Source organism: Trachypithecus francoisi, unplaced genomic scaffold, assembly GCF_009764315.1.
Source record: "Trachypithecus francoisi isolate TF-2019V2 unplaced genomic scaffold, Tfra_2.0 Contig01558, whole genome shotgun sequence".
In the NCBI taxonomy this organism is placed as follows: Eukaryota; Metazoa; Chordata; class Mammalia; order Primates; family Cercopithecidae; genus Trachypithecus; species Trachypithecus francoisi.
This window is the reverse complement of record NW_022681440.1, coordinates 105001-122089: the sequence shown is the minus strand read 5'-3', so window position 1 is coordinate 122089 and position 17089 is coordinate 105001. Positions and strand designations below refer to the sequence as shown.

The following is a 17089-nucleotide window of genomic DNA, read 5'->3' as shown; positions in this document are numbered from 1 at the left end:
CGCCCCTTCCCCTGCCCGCGGTCGCGCGTCGGGGAGGTTTCCGGCCCGGGGTCCGACTGCGGGTGGCATTTCGGCCTGAGCCGTTAGGCGCGAAGTGTAGGTCTGGTTTATTCGTAGTGGCCAGCAGGGGAGGGAGGGAAGATGCTTAGGGTTTCTGGCTTCCACGGTGGGTGGGGACGGGGTGGTGGAGCCCAGCTGAGGTCTGGGCTCCTGATAAGGGCAGAAGCGGGTTCTGCGCTGCCCCCAACCCTGTAACCGCCAGGAAAGCGCTTGGTGAGCGTCAGGACTGCGCAGGTTCCTCGGGAGGTGGCTAAACTGGCCACCGCCTCTGGGACGCCGAAAGCAAGTCCGTTAACCACTAGTCAGGGAGTAATACTGTGTTTGAGTAAATATGGAGAGAGTTGGGTTAGAATCGTTGATTGGGTCTTTTTGAAATCTTAGCAGTTGTGTGGCCAGAAAACACAGGGCCTGTTAACCGGCATCATGGTCTACACCTCCCCCACAAATCCATCCCAGGCTCTATCCTCAGGAAAGCTTTTTCCAGATCTGCTTGAGGGTTAAGATCTCAACGTGCAAGAAGAAAAACTGCACATTGGAAAACCTTCTCTTCGGAGATATCTCTATCTATATTTATATATGTTCACAGATATAGAGATATATACACACACATTCTGACATTTTAAAAACGGCAATTGAATAATAAACTGTCTGAATAAAAAAGTCTGAATAATAAACGACTTTTATTCAGAACCATCGCCATAGATGTAAGGGACTGCACTGAGGTCTTGCAGCAGGCGAGAGAGATTGGGGTCCGAAAATAATAACGAAAAAGACTTACTTATAACCAAGGAGCAGGATGGGGGATGGTGGATGGAAAGTCACTGAGAAGGGGACATCAAGTGGGGGTTCTGGCTCCCCTGACCTAACAGGATTCTTGCTGAGGGTGGGCCAAGGTGATCCACGTCGGGGATGGGGGGTGGGGTGGAGCAGGTGTTGGAATTTGGTCAGATATGGAGGGTGTTCAGACACCCGGGGTAGGGAATTGGGGTTAAACTGACTTAGGATTCTTGCTAAAACTAGACTCTGCAGGGACAGAGACAGGAATGCCCAGGTTGGGCCCAGTGGTGCAGAGAGCTCGAAGGAGGCTGTCCAAAGTCTGATCAAGGAGACATTCTTTGCTATTCATGTATGTACCTATGTATTGTAATAGGCTGTTCTTGTATGACTATAAAGAAATACCTGAGACTGGGTAATTTATAAGAAAAGAAGCTTAATTGGCTTACAGTTCTTTAGGATGTGCAGGAAGCATGGTACTGGCATCTGCCCAGCATCTAGGGGTGCCTCAGGAGCTTAGGCTTATAACCGAAGGTGAAAGGGGAGCAGGCACATCCCATGGTGAAAGCATGTTCAAATTAGCATAAGAAGAAAGAGAACTTGGCCAGGCGCGGTGGCTCCCGCCTGTAATCCCAGCACTTTGAGAGGCTGAGGCGGGCGGATCACCTGAGGTCAGGAGTTCGAGACCAGCCTGGCCAACATGGTGAAACCCCATCTCTATTAAAAATAGAAAAATTAGCCGGGCATGGTGGTGGACACCTGTAATCCCAGCTACTCTGAAGGCTGAGGCAGGAGAATCGCTTGAGCCCGGGAGGTGGAGGTTGCATTGAGCCGAGATTGTGCCTGACAGAGGGAGACTCCATCTCAAAAAAAAAAAAGAGAACTTGAATAGTCCAGTGACTGTTAGAGAAATTAAACTGGCAGTCGAAGACTGTTCAGGTCTGGGTAGTTTTAGATTAATTCTGCCAAAGTTTCAAGAAACAATTAAACAACTAACTGCTACCTAATATAATTTGCTCCAGAAAATAAAAACCAAACTTTACCCAGCTTATTTTAAAAGACTGCTGTAGTTTTGATTGTAAAGATATATGTAGAAAGAAAATTATTTTAATGACGAGCACAGATGCAAAAATCCTAGGTAAAATGATAAATTCAAAATATATTAAATATTATGATAAGGTGGGTTTTACTATGAATTTTCACAACCCACAAATCCTTTGATGTCACTCCATTATCATTTTGAACAAGAAAAATCTTTTTTTTTCTTTTTATCTTGAGGCAGACCCACTCTGTCATGAGGCTGGAGCGAAGAGGCACAATCTCGGCTCACTGCAACCTCTATTTCGTGGGTTAAGCCCTATTCTCGTGTCTCAGCCTCCCAAGTAGCTGGAATTGCAGGCGTGTGCTACCACACTCAGCTCATTTTTGTATTTTAGTAGAGATGGGGTTTCGCCATGTTGGCCAGGCTGGTCTCAAACTCCTGAGCTCAAGTGATCTGCCTGCCTCGGCCTCCGCAAGTGCTAGGATTGAAATAATCAAATGATTTTTCTTGGTTGGGCACAGTGGCTCACAGATTAGAAGACAAGCATGCTCAGCATTACAACTACTGTTTAATATTGTGTTGGAGTATATACCTAATGTATAAGGAAACTGAAAGAAATAAGATCATGTAAATAGCAGAAGGGATGAGAGAGACACTCATCCTCTGCAGATGATTATATGCTTGTCTACCTGGAACAATCAACCTTGTCAAGCTGATAAAATAGTTCAAAAGGTGGCCGGGTGCAGTGGCTCACGCCTGTAATCCCAGCACTTTGGGAGGCCAAGGCGGGCAGATCACGAGGTCAGGAGATTGAGACCATCCTGGCTGTCACAGTGAAACCCCATCTCTACTAAAAAAATACAAAAAATTAGCTGGGCATGGTGGCAGGCGCCTGTAGTCCCAGCTACCTGGGAGGCTGAGGCAGGAGAATGGCCTGAACCCGGGAGGCAGAGCTTGCAGTGATCTGAGATCGCACCACTACACTCCAGCCTGGGCAACAGATAGAGACTCCTTCCCAAGGGGGGAAAAAAAAAGTTCAAAAGGCCTTCTAATATAGCTTACAAAAACCAATAGCATTTCTCTGTACACCTACTATACAAAACTGGAAAAATTAAGATAGTTGTAATAGTTACAATGTCTATAAAGTGCTGAGGAATTAATTTAAAACATACATAAGATTTGTCTGGAGCACACTATAAAACTCTAATAAAGAACATAAGAAATGATCTGATTAGATATATTCCTTGTTTTTGATTCAAACAACTTAATAAAGTTGTCAATTCTTCCCTAATTAATCTATACATTCAATGCAATCTTATTAAAAATTCCAACATGGTCTTTATGAAACTTGATAGACTTACTCTAAAATGTGGATGAAGAGAGGAGGTCCACAAATTAGCCAACTTTGAAAAGAAGGATAAAGAGGGATTTCTACCCTTCTAAATATTAAGATAGATCAAGAAAAAGTCCTATTTGTAGAACATTATGGTCTTGGCACAGAACAGACAAAAAAAATCTATGGAACACAGTGGAGAGCCCAGAAGCTGACCTACAAATATGTAGAACTTAAAATATATAACCAATAGTGGCACCACAAATCAATGGAGAAAGACAAATTGTTTAGTAATTGTGTGATAAAATGAGCTCATTAGATCCCAAACAGTAAAACTAGATCTCCACCTAGCACATGCCCACAGGTGGACGCCAAGTGGAGTAAAGACCTAAATATGAAAGACAAGACCTTAACAGAAAGAAGTATAAAAAAAAGCAGAATATTTTTATAATTTAATAATGGAGAAGGATATCTTAAGCACCTCAAAACAAACCACAAGGGAAAAATGGATTGCATTTTTTTTGTGTGTAACAACTGAAGCCTTCTGTCTCAAGTGAAGGAGCTTGTGGACATTAACGGACAGAAGTTAGATGCTGTGGGAGAAGTGTTTTGCAATGTCTCAAACTGACAAGTCATTTACTATATGAAATATGCAAGTAACTCCTATATTTCAACAAAAACGAGGAGGCAGCAATCTCAGTAAACAAGGGGAAAGGGCAATTTGTAGAAGAGAAAAACGTGAAAAGGCCCAATTTACTCAAGAAAATGATCCCAAACTGAAGATAATTTAAGTGATGCTTAAACCTATCAATATTTTAAAAACTGCAAAGTGAATAACATCACTTTATTTACTTATCTATTTATTTATTTACTAGACAAGTTCTTGCCCTGCCATTTAGGCTGGAGTGCAATGGTGCGATCTCAGCTCACTACAACCTCCACCTCCTGGGTTCAAGCGATTCTCCTGCCTCAGTCTTATGAGTAGCTGGGATTACAGGCACTTGCCACTGTGCCTGGGTAATTTTTTTATTTTTAGTAGAGACAGGGTTTCCCCATGTTGGCCAGGCTGGTCTTGAACTCCTGACCTCAAGTGATCTGCCTGCCTCTGTCTCCCAAAGTGCTGGGATTACAGATGTGAGCCACCACTTCTGGCCTGACATCACATGACTTCTTTAGATTGGCAAAAATTACAAATTAGGTGATGCCCAACCTCAGTAGAAACAAGGTCCCAGGCTCCAGGGACCTCTGGCACTGCTGGTGTGATTAGAGCAGTTCAGGTTAAGTGTGGTACAGTCTGATTAAAAATCAGACACAGTGCCTTCATAATTAAGGCAATTATTATTTTAATGTTGGGCATACATTTTCTAGTCTTTATCTGTCTATCTTTTCTCTTACATTAATGAAATAAGAATGAGCCTTGAAGTTAATATTCTGCATTTTACACCTAATATATCAGGAATACATTCAAATATTTGTATAGTACTTATTATTGTTAGCAAATCCTACATAGCTGAAGATTTTATTTGTTTTATTTGATACCACTGCAATAACCATTTGTGGAACATAGTTCCTCCACTGTCCTCTGCTGGAATGTTTGCTTTTAGATAAATTTCCAGGGGTACGTTATTAGAAATGAGAGTAAAAGGAATATTTTGGCCCTATAAATTTGTAGCAATACTTGAAGGAGTTGATGTGGAAGATACTGGTGTCTTCTGTTGTTGCTAACCCTGGGATGATCCACAAGCCAGTCGGGCCACCCAACTTCTTTAGCATCCCTCTTCCAGTGTGTAGGAGAAAGCCATGGTTGCCAGGGCTCTTCTCACCCCCTCCTCCAAGCCATGCAAACAAATCCTCCCTTAAGCCCATCCGGACCCTGTAATGCCAGGGCCATGGCTTGTTTGCACCTGCATAGATAGCAGATCATGAGAGTGTGCACAGCATATAATGCCTTCTCAGTGCATGTTGGGTGTATGAATAAATAAGTGAATAAACAAGTAAGTGAATGAATGAAAGAAAGCAATGAGGAAGCGCTGCAACTCAGTCTAGTCTTGTCCCAGGGCAAACACCCAGTAGGTTGCGCTGTTGCACCGGCCGTTGCAAACCCTCAGAGCAGGTTTAAACAGAGCTCTCTGACTCTGGGACAGAGGAAGTGGAAAACCGGTGTCTTCAAACCACATCATTTGGTTTGAAGATGACTTAATGTGAAAAGAAATGTATTTTAAGGTTATTAAAATAATCCTTAGTACTTGAAAATCTCAGCTAGCTTCTGAATGCTTTGGGAATACTTTCTCCATAGTTACTGCACACAAGCCTGTGGGGTGGGCAGGGCAGGTATTTGCTCACTGAGAGCCAGAGAGGTTAATTTCTTGGCTGGTAGAGGCAGAGCTGGATGCAGAGCCAGGCACAGAGCCAAGGTGTGTCTGACCACAGTCCAGCAGGATCTCCGGCAAGCTGCGGTGTTTCCAGAGGCACGCTTCAGTGTGTGGAGTGAAAGGAGAGCCTCTGGACATGGGAAGAGCTGCTCTCAGCAGTGTGGCAGGCCCATTTTTGTTTCCTTTCTCTTTCTCCTCTTGGGGCAAGGCAGACACCAGCACAAAGAAGGAAACAGGCCTTCCGTGAGTGCAGTAGCAATAAGGGAGAAGCCCAGAGCGGCCATCCCTCTTCTGTCTGCTGTGATGTTCTGGCCCAGGTGTCCCTGGGGCTGCCTTCCTCAGTGCCTGTGTGTTGCGTATATGGGGTGGGGTGAGGGCAGCGGGAATTGAGGTGGGGACACTGCGATTGTGAGGGGCTGTGGGGCAGAGGTGGGTGGCTCTCGCAGGCCTCTTCCTGGACGCTTGTTCCCCTCATCCTGCTCTCTTTTTCTTCCTGCACTTACATCCGCTCATGTGTGTATTTTCTCATTGACCTTCTCCCTCTACAGGAGCACGGGAGGAGAGGGACTGCATCCGACTTGTTCAGCCCTGTCTCCCAGGCCCTGGCACAGAGGGAGCACTCAATACACACCAATGGGCTGAAGGCGTAAATGGATCTGGGGACTAGAGTGATGGTTATTTGGCAGACAGCATCCCCGCTGCGGGCAGTAGCCATGAAGACCCTTCTTTCCCTCTCCTCACCTGCACTCTTTAGGATTGAACAGTGTTGGTTCAATGCATATTCTGGGAGCACAGAGGAAAAAGGGACGAAGTTCCACCATTATGAAAAAGGGGCCCCTGTAAGCCAGGCGAAGAAGGGGCAAGGCCCTTCCTGGTCAGCAGGGATAAGGCAGGTGTGTGTGGGAAAGCATGCGAGGAGGGCGAGGGCTGGGGGAGTTGGAGCAGGAACATTTGGTTGGGGCTCTGAGGCACTGTTCTGCTTGGGGACTGTGTGGGCAGAGGCAGGGGCTATGCAGGAAGCTTTATTTACATAAAGCTGGAAGAAGGTTTGGGGAATGGCTTTGAAGTTACATTTGTTTTGCAAGTTCTTTGTTTTTATCAATATTTGCATGTTACTTGGGTAGCTGTAGGGAGGAGGTTTTTGGGGAGTTAAAGTGCACTCTCTCACCCCTCCTTCAGTCCTACTACTGCCCCTAGATACACAATCACCTCAAATGACTTTCAGGTCACTAGGAATGGGCAAAGTCTAGATGAAAACCATTGGTGCCTTTGCAACAGAAAATATTTTCGGTCCCCGTCCCTCTCTGTAACCAATAACCAATGCAATATAAATGGAAAAGTATAAAGAAGTCCAGAAATTCTTATTTTCCCCTCAACGACTAGTCATGCATGACATTTTAAAACTAGTACTTCACTGGCATCAGAGCTCCTGGGCTGTGCTTGATCAAACTGTTGGGATCTGGCTCTGAAGCACATCTTTGATCCGTATGGATTTTTGTCAGAGAATCTTCTGCCTGAAGGACAGTGTTCAGGGTCTTCCAAGTCACACTGAGCTACTTGAAGCCCCCCACACACACCCAAAGCACGTAAGGCAGAAGGAACCAGGATACTCTGTGGTTGACAGCGAGGCGGGCTACCATTGTGGCCCTGAATCCCCCCTGAATCAGACCCTTTGTGATCTGACTGCAGCTCTTCCCATCCGCTGGTGGTATCTGTTTCCCCAGCTCAGGAATCTAATTGGCCTTTTGACTTGCTTTGACCAATAAAAGCAGCAGAAGGGGCCAGTTATGAACCTAGGCCTCAGGACACCTTGCACGCGGCTCTACAATTCACATTGCCTTGGGAGCAGCCAGCCCACAATGGACCTGGAAGCTAACTGCAGATGCAGGGATAAGCCTGGTAGGAAGGGCTGAATTGTGTGCACCGAATTCCTATCTGGAAGTCCTAACTCCCAGTGCCTCAGAATATAACCATATTTGGAAATAGGGTCTGTGCATAGGTAATTAAGTTAAAATGAGGCCTTTAAGGTGGCCCCGATTCAGTAGGACTGGTGTCCTTACAAGAAAAGGAAATTTGGATACTGACACACACATGCACAAAGGGATGAACACACAAAGATGTAGGAAGAAGACGGTCATCTAGGAACCAAATCAACCCTGCCGATAACCGGATGTCAGACTTCCAGCCTCCGGGACTGAGAGAAGTAACCTGAGGTTACTCCTCATGCACACACAGTATTCCTTCCTTCTCTGCGTCCAGACATGTGTCTCTCCCAAATATTCTTCTGCATCGTAATCGCCATTCCTAAATCCAGCACCTGCTCATTTATTTATTTTCAAGAGGTAACACGCTAGAATCTTTAGAGCTAAAGTGAGCGTTCTATTTCGTTCTCCAGGCTCCCTGTGCTCAGGTGATCTTCAGCCCGTCACAGGCCCTGGCTGCATTTTTCTTCCACGGTAACAGGAACCAACAGGGATTTGCCATATTGTGCAAGAAAATATACATTGACCGCCATTCTGGAAGCACTCAGGGGTTTCCGAAGGCACTGGCCATCGCCTGTGGAGAGGGAAGTATATCTCAGCTCCTCAGCGGAGGGTGCTACTCCCTGTGATTCCTGCGCTGTGGTCTGTGTCCATCTGTGCCACACTGTCAGTGGTTCTTGGCTTGCAGGACAGCCTCAACTCTAAAAACACTAGATTCCATAGTATCTGCCCCAAATGCTGACTCTTAGCTCCCTCTTGCACCTCAGCTTCCAGTCCCTGCTAAAGAGACAGAGTGGGGTGGAGATTCCATAACAGGAATCTCTGCCACCTCGTATGTGTGTACAGACAAGCTAGAGCACAGTCCCTACTTGCCCTAGGCATAGAAGAGCAGGAGGCACTGGGCAGAAAGAGTGGACAGGACTCAGGGGACTGGGGCTGCATAAGCCACTGAGCTACATCCAGAGCTCAGGAGGCCGGCATGGTGGGCCGGCTTGGCGGGAGAGGAGGCAGAGAATACAGAAAACGGAAGTCGGAAAGCAACAGCAACAGAAACACTGCCAGGACCTCCAATGTCTGTGATGCTTTACGAGGCTCTGCCTGAGCTTAGCCTCAGGTGTCATCGATGAAACCCTCCGTGCCACGTGGGGGTTTTTATTCCTGTTTTACAGAGACAGAGTTGAGTTTGAGGACAACTCAGTGACTCGCAGGAAGGCCCACTGCGAGTGAGTGTCAGAGCTGGAGCTACACACTGTGCTTTGGCTCCCAGGCCGAGCCCTCTTCTGTATCCTGCACTTTCTCCCAGGCTGAGAAATGAATCAGGTGGGAAATGCGCCCTGGGGACAGGTGCCTCCTATGAGGCAGTTATCTGCAAGGCCTATTTCTAGGGCTAACCATATCTGCTGTCCTAAAAGCCTGGCTCATTCCTTTCACTGTCTCCCTGGGAACTCAGTGCTTGTTCCAGTGAAACAACTCTCAGTCTACACTGATACTGGAGGATGTCTCAGTAAGTTAAAAAAAAAAAAAAAAAAGGATAAGCATTTCCCCTGAGTCCGTATTATTTCGATCTTCTCCCTGACGCTCAGATTTATTACTTCTTTCTAGACCCTGAGCTGTTGTCAAAACACAGCGTAACCCCCATTCTCTGGGCCTGAGACCCTGCAGCCCCCATGCCGCCCGACTTCGCTGCCTGGCTTCGGGTCTTACCTGGAGCAACCTGACCAACAAGAATGCACAAGGCCAGGAGCCAAGAACAGAGACTCCAGATGGGGAACAGAAGGAAAAGGTATGTGCCCCGCAACCATGAGGCTCGCTGGAAGAGCCTCTGTTTATACTGCTTCTGGTGTTATGCCCAGACGGTTTATTCCCGAAAGAAGACCACCAGAGTCCAGAGTCAAAGCCAAGCGGCAAGGATCTTTACTGCAAGTTCGAACTTGGTCCCTCCGTTCCACAGCATACAAGAGTGCCCCGAACAATGCGTGTGCTTGCTTTTTATAGCCCGATGTAAACAGGACTTGTAAGGTTACAGAGGAACAAGGGAATTCTTTAGGTTACAGCATTACAATTGGTTAACATTTTAAGTTATACATTTTAGCAGGTTTCTATTGGTTCCCGCGCTTTCAGTAAAACCGCAAACGGCTGTGTCCTTATCAGGGACTTTCCAGGTGGTGTTTTTCTAAAGTTGAGATATATGATAGTCTCTGAGTTGAGAGATGTGTTTGTACTGGGCTCAGGAAGTTGAGAGATATATGGTGGGTTGTGTTTGTACTGGGCCTGTTTGTGTTGAGCCTGGGGCTGAGGAATGTGCCTGATTTCTTTTATTCCCCCTTTCACTGGCTGCTTACACAATAGATCTGGAAATGTTGCCTATTATGAGACTTAATTTTAGAGAATGATTCTTATCTGCGCAGCGAGTGCTTTCCAACTGAGCGGCTCCGTTCCTACCCTTCTGCTGGCCAGCCACACATTTAGGTGGGAACGGCCTCAAATTTAGCTCCAAGGCTGCACGCTTGGCCCACATACCTGACCACAGAGTTCAGTGGGCCTCAGGGAACACAGACAGCCAGGGCCAGAAAAGGGATGGAAATCTCTGTCAACTTCTCGTTTTAAGAATTTGAAGGTGACCTCTGTGATGGCCCAGCACAGAACCAACCTGCTTGGTGCTGACTTCTGCAGTGAGAAATGAGCTGATTTCTCATCAGACAACTTAGCAAGGGGAGACCAGGGGCCCAGGGCAGGTCACTACAAGAGGAAATCCCACACACCAGAACCCGCTTCCCAGCATACATATGCAGATGCACACACCCATAGCTGCACATGTATGTGTGCAATCACACATGCACATGCACACACATGCACATGCACACACATGCATACCCAGTCACACTGGAACATGGACACATGAACATACATGCATGCCGACACACACCTACATGTACACATACCCCATACACACACCTGCACATGCACACCTGCACACACCTACATCCATATGCACATATACACACATGAACACCTGCAGACACCTACATGCACACACCCCCCATACACTCACACCCGCACATGTGCACCTGCACATATACACACATGAACACCTGCACACACCTACATGCACGCTCGTACCCTCAAATGCAGATGCACACACATGCACACTTGCACACACTCATACACACACTCGCACATGCACACATGTTGATATATGCACACCTGCATAAACCTACACACACATTCACACGTATACACTCACATACATGCAGATACACATGCACACCACACACTCAAGCATGCATGCACACCCCCATACACTCACACATTCACGTGCGCACATGCACACCTGCAAACACCCATGCCCACACATGCACACACACACACACACAGGGTCTGAGTGTCTATTTTCCCGTCTACTAGTAAGAGGGTGTCTGCAGAGGGCATCTCTGTCTCCTGCAGGAATCTGTTTTCACCTGAGTGAATCAGGGTTAGCCTGTGACTCCCTATATTAACCTGGGAAGCTTTCTGAATCCAACCTTTGGGGCCAAGTGGAAACTTCTTTGGGCTTTCTCATCTCTGCACCAGCTGGAGACCCAGGCAAGAGGGGTTCTGCTCGGGTCTGGGGTTAAGAGTTTTTCTCTCTGGCCAGATCTATGTCCCTTCTCATTAATCATTCTCTGGGTTCTTATGACCTAAGAATTACTTGCCCCCAGCCTTCATCTAGGGACTTTGGAAGTTTCTTCCTTGGGTTGGAACCCCAAGGTGAGACTATGCTCCCAGGGAGCGTCATAGGCCCGAGTGGTGGCTGCTGTGAGACGGTGACACAGCTTAGAGATGCAAGCCAAGAGGTCCTGTGTGGGAGTGCATGAGACCATGGAGGCGGAGGTGGTGGGACTGAACTGCCTGGAGGGAAAATCACTCCCATCCCAGGGCGGGACCGCAGCTTCTGCCTACATTGACAGTAGGGTGCAGCGCTTCTCCAATCATGGGTGTTTCCTGAGACTCTAAACCTCGGTGTCTTTGTGCTCTTCTCCTACAACCTTCTCACGTGGCTCCTCCCTCTGATCAGCTGCTGAGTCTTTCCATGCAGCCGGTCAAAGGGAGACAGACATATTTCTAACTGCCCGCATTCTGCTCTGCTGCATTTCTCACGGTTTAGCTGATCTCTGAACTGGACCCCATCCCAGGGAGCCAGAGAAGCTGGTTTCTGCACTGGAGGAGAACCACTGCCTTCAAAACAGCCCCAGCCCTTCATGTCTTCTGCCAGGAAACTTTCCCCAAGGGGAAAGTTAAATCTTTCCACCTGGTCCTTTCACTATCTTGTTTCAAGAACAAACAAGTCAAATTGCAACACCCACTGAAAAGAGTGGAGCAGGATGGAGTTTGCAATGCCTGCCTGCCTGCCTGCCTGGGGAACCACGGTCCAAGCACCTCCATAGGCTTTCTACAACCTTCAGACAAAGCTTTCAGGACTTGACCATGGGGAGTCCATCAACTCCCTGCTTAGTCTCAAATGTCTTCCTTATGCTCCTTGGTCTAGAAAGAGCAGTGAGTTTGGAGTGCTCCATCTGGCCTGTGAACCCCAAAAATCTGCGACAGGTTAATTTAGAAAGTTTATTTTGTCAAAGTCGAGGTTGTGCGCCTGTGAAACTGCCTCAGGAGGTCCTGAGGACATGTGCCTAAGGTGGTCAGAGCACAGTTTGGTTTTATACATTCTAGGGAGACATGAGACATCAATCAACATGTGCAAGATGAACGTTGGTTTGGTCTGGAAAGGCAGAACAACTTGAAGCAAAGGCGAGAAGACTCAGAGCGAGGAGGGGCTTCCAAGTCATAGGAAGGGCTTCCGAGAATGCAAATAGTTGTGTTCTTTTGAGTTTCTGATGAGCCTCTCCAAAGGAGGCAATCAGATATGTATTTATCTCAGTGAGCAGAAGGGTGACTTTGAATAAAAAGGGAGACAGGTGGCCCCAAGCAGTTCCCAGTGGGAACTTTAGCTTAGTGATTTGGTGGGGGACCCCAATATTTATTTTCCTCTCACAGACCCTAGATATTTCTGCTGAATTTTCCATTCTGCCGATATGGCACCTGGGTTCAGTGAGGCTTCTGTCATCCCCTAGATTTGAGTTTTTGGTGTGTTGAGGGGATATGAGATTTTAGGATGCTGTGATTGCTGTGATAGAATGAGATTTTTGCTGGCTTTAAAATACAGCATCAGAGAGACAGTAAGGCCAACGGATCAGGACATGGTGCCATTGAAAAGGGAGTTTTTTAGACTCACAGATACCAGGAGGGGCGCACAGAACATGGGGGCCACACGGGGAAGCCTGGGGTTAGGAACTAGATGGAGAGAGAAGGAACTGTGGGTGAGACCCTTTCTAATGATTTCCATGGGAAGAAATGAGAAGACAGGGCAAGCAGGTTTGGGATTTGCTAGTGTGAATAATTTCAGCAGCTCTGGGGCACAGAGGCTGTCCCTAGTCATCTGGTACCTGTCCCTGGGGAGATAAGGGCTGGTGGATAGAGACCTGAGCGTGCGAGCCTCCTGAAGGGGACAATTGGGGGTGTGGGCTCTGGATTGATTGGTTAGCATCTGAAAGGGGTGCTCCTGGGAGAGATGCCTAATATCTCTAAGAATTGGCTAACTCCGAGGGGGCAAAGCCCCAGATATCAAGGCATGAGAATACAGACAACAGGAGATCCACTGCCAATCCACTGCTCTAACACGCCTTCCCTCAGCCGTGGCTTTGCAGTGGCTCTCCGCAGGTGAACTGTCCTCCCTGACCCGCTGACACAGGGCCTGACAGTGTGCCTTGTGTCGACCAGCAGGAAGCAGTGGCTACGTGCCTGTTTCAGAAAGGACATCGTGTGTCTCAGCTCAGCCCCACAGCCCTCAGCCCTCAGCTCCCATGGGGAGAGTGTGTCATAGGCAGCCCCTGTTCACTGAGCATGTGTCCCCGAGAGGGCCACACAGAGAGCAGCCTGAGCCCAGTCCAAAGCCGGCTGCAGAGGCAACTGTGAATGGCGACATGAGTGTCTGTGGTTTCCAGAGTCTGAGATTTGGGGATGTTTGTTCTTGCAGCAAAAGGCGATCAGTACAGACACCTGGGATTTTGAATGTGCGAGAATCTCCACGAGCTGCAGGGGCTTCAGATCCATATTGCAGGCTTCACCTTTTCCTGCCACCTTGAAAACTGCTCTTGGTCCTGTGGGACTTCCAGACTGTAGGAGGAGATCTTCGAGGCCGTCTTTGTCTTTGACCTCACATGACTCACCCATGCCAAGTTTACCTTGCCTGTTTTTACCTCCTAAATGTTTCTGGAATCTTTCTCCTCTCTGTTCTTAGTATGTTAGGTCTGGCTTCCATCGTTTCTCCCAGGGTCAATACAAGAGGCTCCCACATGGGCTCCCCACCTCCAGAACTGCCTTTGGACCTCACATCCGTACTCCACCCAGCTGTTAGAGGGATCCCTCTAGGATTAGTGTCCTGGGGCTGCTGTAACAAAATGTAAGAAACCGGGTGGCTCAAAACCACACAAATGTGTTGCCTCACTGTTCTGGAGGTCACAAGTCTGAAATCTGGTGTTGGCCAGACCATGCTCCATCTCACAGTGCTGGGAGAGGATCCCATCTTGCCTCTTCCAACTTCTGTGAATGGCTGGTAATCCCTGCATTCCCTGGCTTGTAGAGGTATCATGTCCAGTCACACGGCCCTGTACGTCTTCACATCGTCCTCTCTCTGTACACCCCTCTCTCTGGGTCCAATTTCTCCTTTATGTAAGGACACCAGTCCTATTGGATTAGGGCCCCCCAATGACTCCATTATAAATTGATTATCTATGCAAAGACCCTATTCCCAAATAAAGTCACACTCTGAGGGACTGGAGTTAAGACTTGAATGTCTCTTTTCTTGGGGACACAATTCATGCCATGGCATAATGTATCTGAACTTCATGTCTGAGGGTGTCACCTCTTCAAGGGCCCAAAGCTTCCTGAGGCTCCTCATCTCTCAGGCTATGCCCTCACCAAAGGTCAGGAGCTGTCTGCTGGAGCTTTGACAGCAACAGGCAGACATGGTCTACCTTCCTGGAGCATTATCTTTCAGGGTTCATAAACGATTACGTTGCAATGCAATGGAATGGAATAGAATGGAAGGGGCACATGCCTTTGCCTGATAAAATGCGGCTTTGAAGGTATTTTGAACATCCAGCAGGTAGCCCCTTTGGCACCAGGGGGCCTTTGTTCTCATTTGCCCACGCAGGTGCAGCATGTTGCAGAAGCATTTGAGCAGCTCTGGCCTATAGGAAAAGGCCCAACATTGTTAAATTGTGCAAGGTTATCCCGCACAGGTTATCTAATCTTAGCTCAACCCGGCCATCGGCTCTCTGGCGAACACTTTCCAATGAGGCACCATCCAACCGTTCCTGCTCATGCCTTTGCTCCTGGGCTGTTCGCTGATCCCAGCTTTTCCCTCGTCCAACAGGCCTGACTCCCGGTCAGCCTAGAGAATGCCTTCTCTGACGCTCTAGTTCTTTCCTACTTGGCGACAGTTACATTCCCCGTGCTTGAAAAAACATTGATAGTGTGTTTATCTTTGCATGTTCTGTATCATATTACAATTTGTAATTACCTTTGGAAAGTGACAGCTCACATTAGCAGGTGAATTCTTTGAGGAAAGCAATTTTTAAAAACATTTTAAATTCTTCATGTCCTTGACATTCACTAGAGTTCACTTCCTGGGATATACTAAGCACTTAACACATGTTTGTGGAAAGCTGGTGATGTTTTACTTCCTGATGCTACAATTAAAAAAATGTCTATCTTACTTTTGAAAACCTTAAAAATAATGCAAAAAACCCTTGAGGCAAAAATGCATTATTTTGTCCTAATATTCAGAAGACTTATGTAAGTATTATGGAATAATTGATTTGTTTGAATTTTTTCATTTCCAGTTACAATAACATCCATTTTTTATAATAGAAAAATTACAAATACATATAAAAGGAAAATTAAAATCACAGAGAAATGTAAGTCCAAATGGATTCAGGACTTGTTTATGAAGGTAGAAATTTAAGTTAATTTGAGTAAAGTAGTGTGTGATCTTGATTACCTTAAGTAGGAGAGAATTTATTTATTTATTTATTTATTTATTTATTTTTTTGAGATGGAATTTCTCTCTTGTTGCCCAGGCTGGAGTGCAATGGTGCAATCCTGGGTCACTGCAACCTCTGCCTCCTAGGTTCAAGCGATTCTCTTGCTTCAGCCTCCCAAGTAGCTGGGATTACAGGCATGAGCCACCACGACCAGCTAATTTTATGTTTTTAGTAGAGATGGGGTTTTACCATATTGGTCAGATTGGCCTTGAATTCCTGAGCTCAGGTGATCCACCTGCCCTGGCGTCCCAAAGTGCTGGGATTACAGACGTGAGCCACCGCATCTGTCTGAGGAAAGAATTTTTCTGAAGTCACACAAACGATGAACTGATGGGAAAAAGTCTGATCTGTTTTACTCCGTGAAAATCAAGAATTTCCTTTTTATGCCAAAGATACTATAATGGAAATGAAAGCCAATTCAAAACTGGAGGAAGATATTCTTACAAATATATTTTACAAAATGTAAGTGTATCTGAATGCAGAAATGACAGAAAGCAGCCAGTTCACTGCAACCTCCCCACTGAAAGCATATCTTCTGCCAAATGGTGAATTTGCTAAAAGTGGACTAATCAAATGACGGGTGTGCTGAACAGAAGAATTTTCAAAGTCCTCGGCTTCTCTGTGTTTTCACCATATCAGTTTTGCCTCTGTGATTTGTCACAAATATCTGTTTCATATTTCAAATCCAGGTGCATCAAAAATGCCCAATGTTGACTGGGCGCTGTGGCTCATGCCTGCAATCCCAGCACTTTGGGAGGCCGAGGTGGGCAGATCACTTGAGTTCAGGGGTTCAAGACCAGCCTGGCCAACATGGTGAAATCCCATCTCTACTAAAATCACAAAAATTGGCCAGGCACAGTGGCGCACGCCTGTAATCCCAGCTACTCAGGAGGCTGAAACAGGAGAATTGCTTGAACCTGGAAGGAGGAGGTTGCTGTGAGCTGAGATCGTGCCACTGCACTCCAGTGACAGAGTGAGACTCCATCTCAAAAAAGTAAATAAATAAAAATGCCCAGTTTTATAGATAGGTGTGTGAGGTTGTCCTGAAATGAAGTTTGCGATCCGCATTTTTGCAGGTTCATGCCTGCCTGGGCCTTATGCTATTCCCACCTCTGATCTTGCTCTGATGCCTGCCCCTGCCCCTGCCCCTCCCATTCCACCTTCATCCCAGGGACTGACCCTACTCCTTCCCCATCTCTCTCCCTCCTGCAGCCCTGTTTCACCCTGGTCCTTCTTTGCTCTGGAGGGTAAAAGAATCTGGTGACTTAGGCACAATTTAAAGTTGTGGGACAATAGGTCATTAGGAAAAATGTATTCAGCTAGTTGTTCTTTTGGAATATTAAATAATGGAAAATTGGTCATTCAAAGATTTGACTTGGAGCCCTGGG

General features: G+C 46.8%; 1 long non-coding RNA gene across 1 annotated transcript; it reads left to right on the top strand.

Moving 5' to 3' along the window:
- The first annotated feature begins 8 nt into the window (after window positions 1–8).
- On the top strand, window positions 9–14420 carry LOC117063689. Its single transcript, XR_004429038.1, has 6 exons — window positions 9–96; window positions 6130–6474; window positions 7977–8883; window positions 8976–9067; window positions 9166–9346; window positions 13631–14420. It is a non-coding gene; the product is annotated as an uncharacterized LOC117063689 (long non-coding RNA).
- Window positions 14421–17089: the final 2669 nt, after the last annotated feature.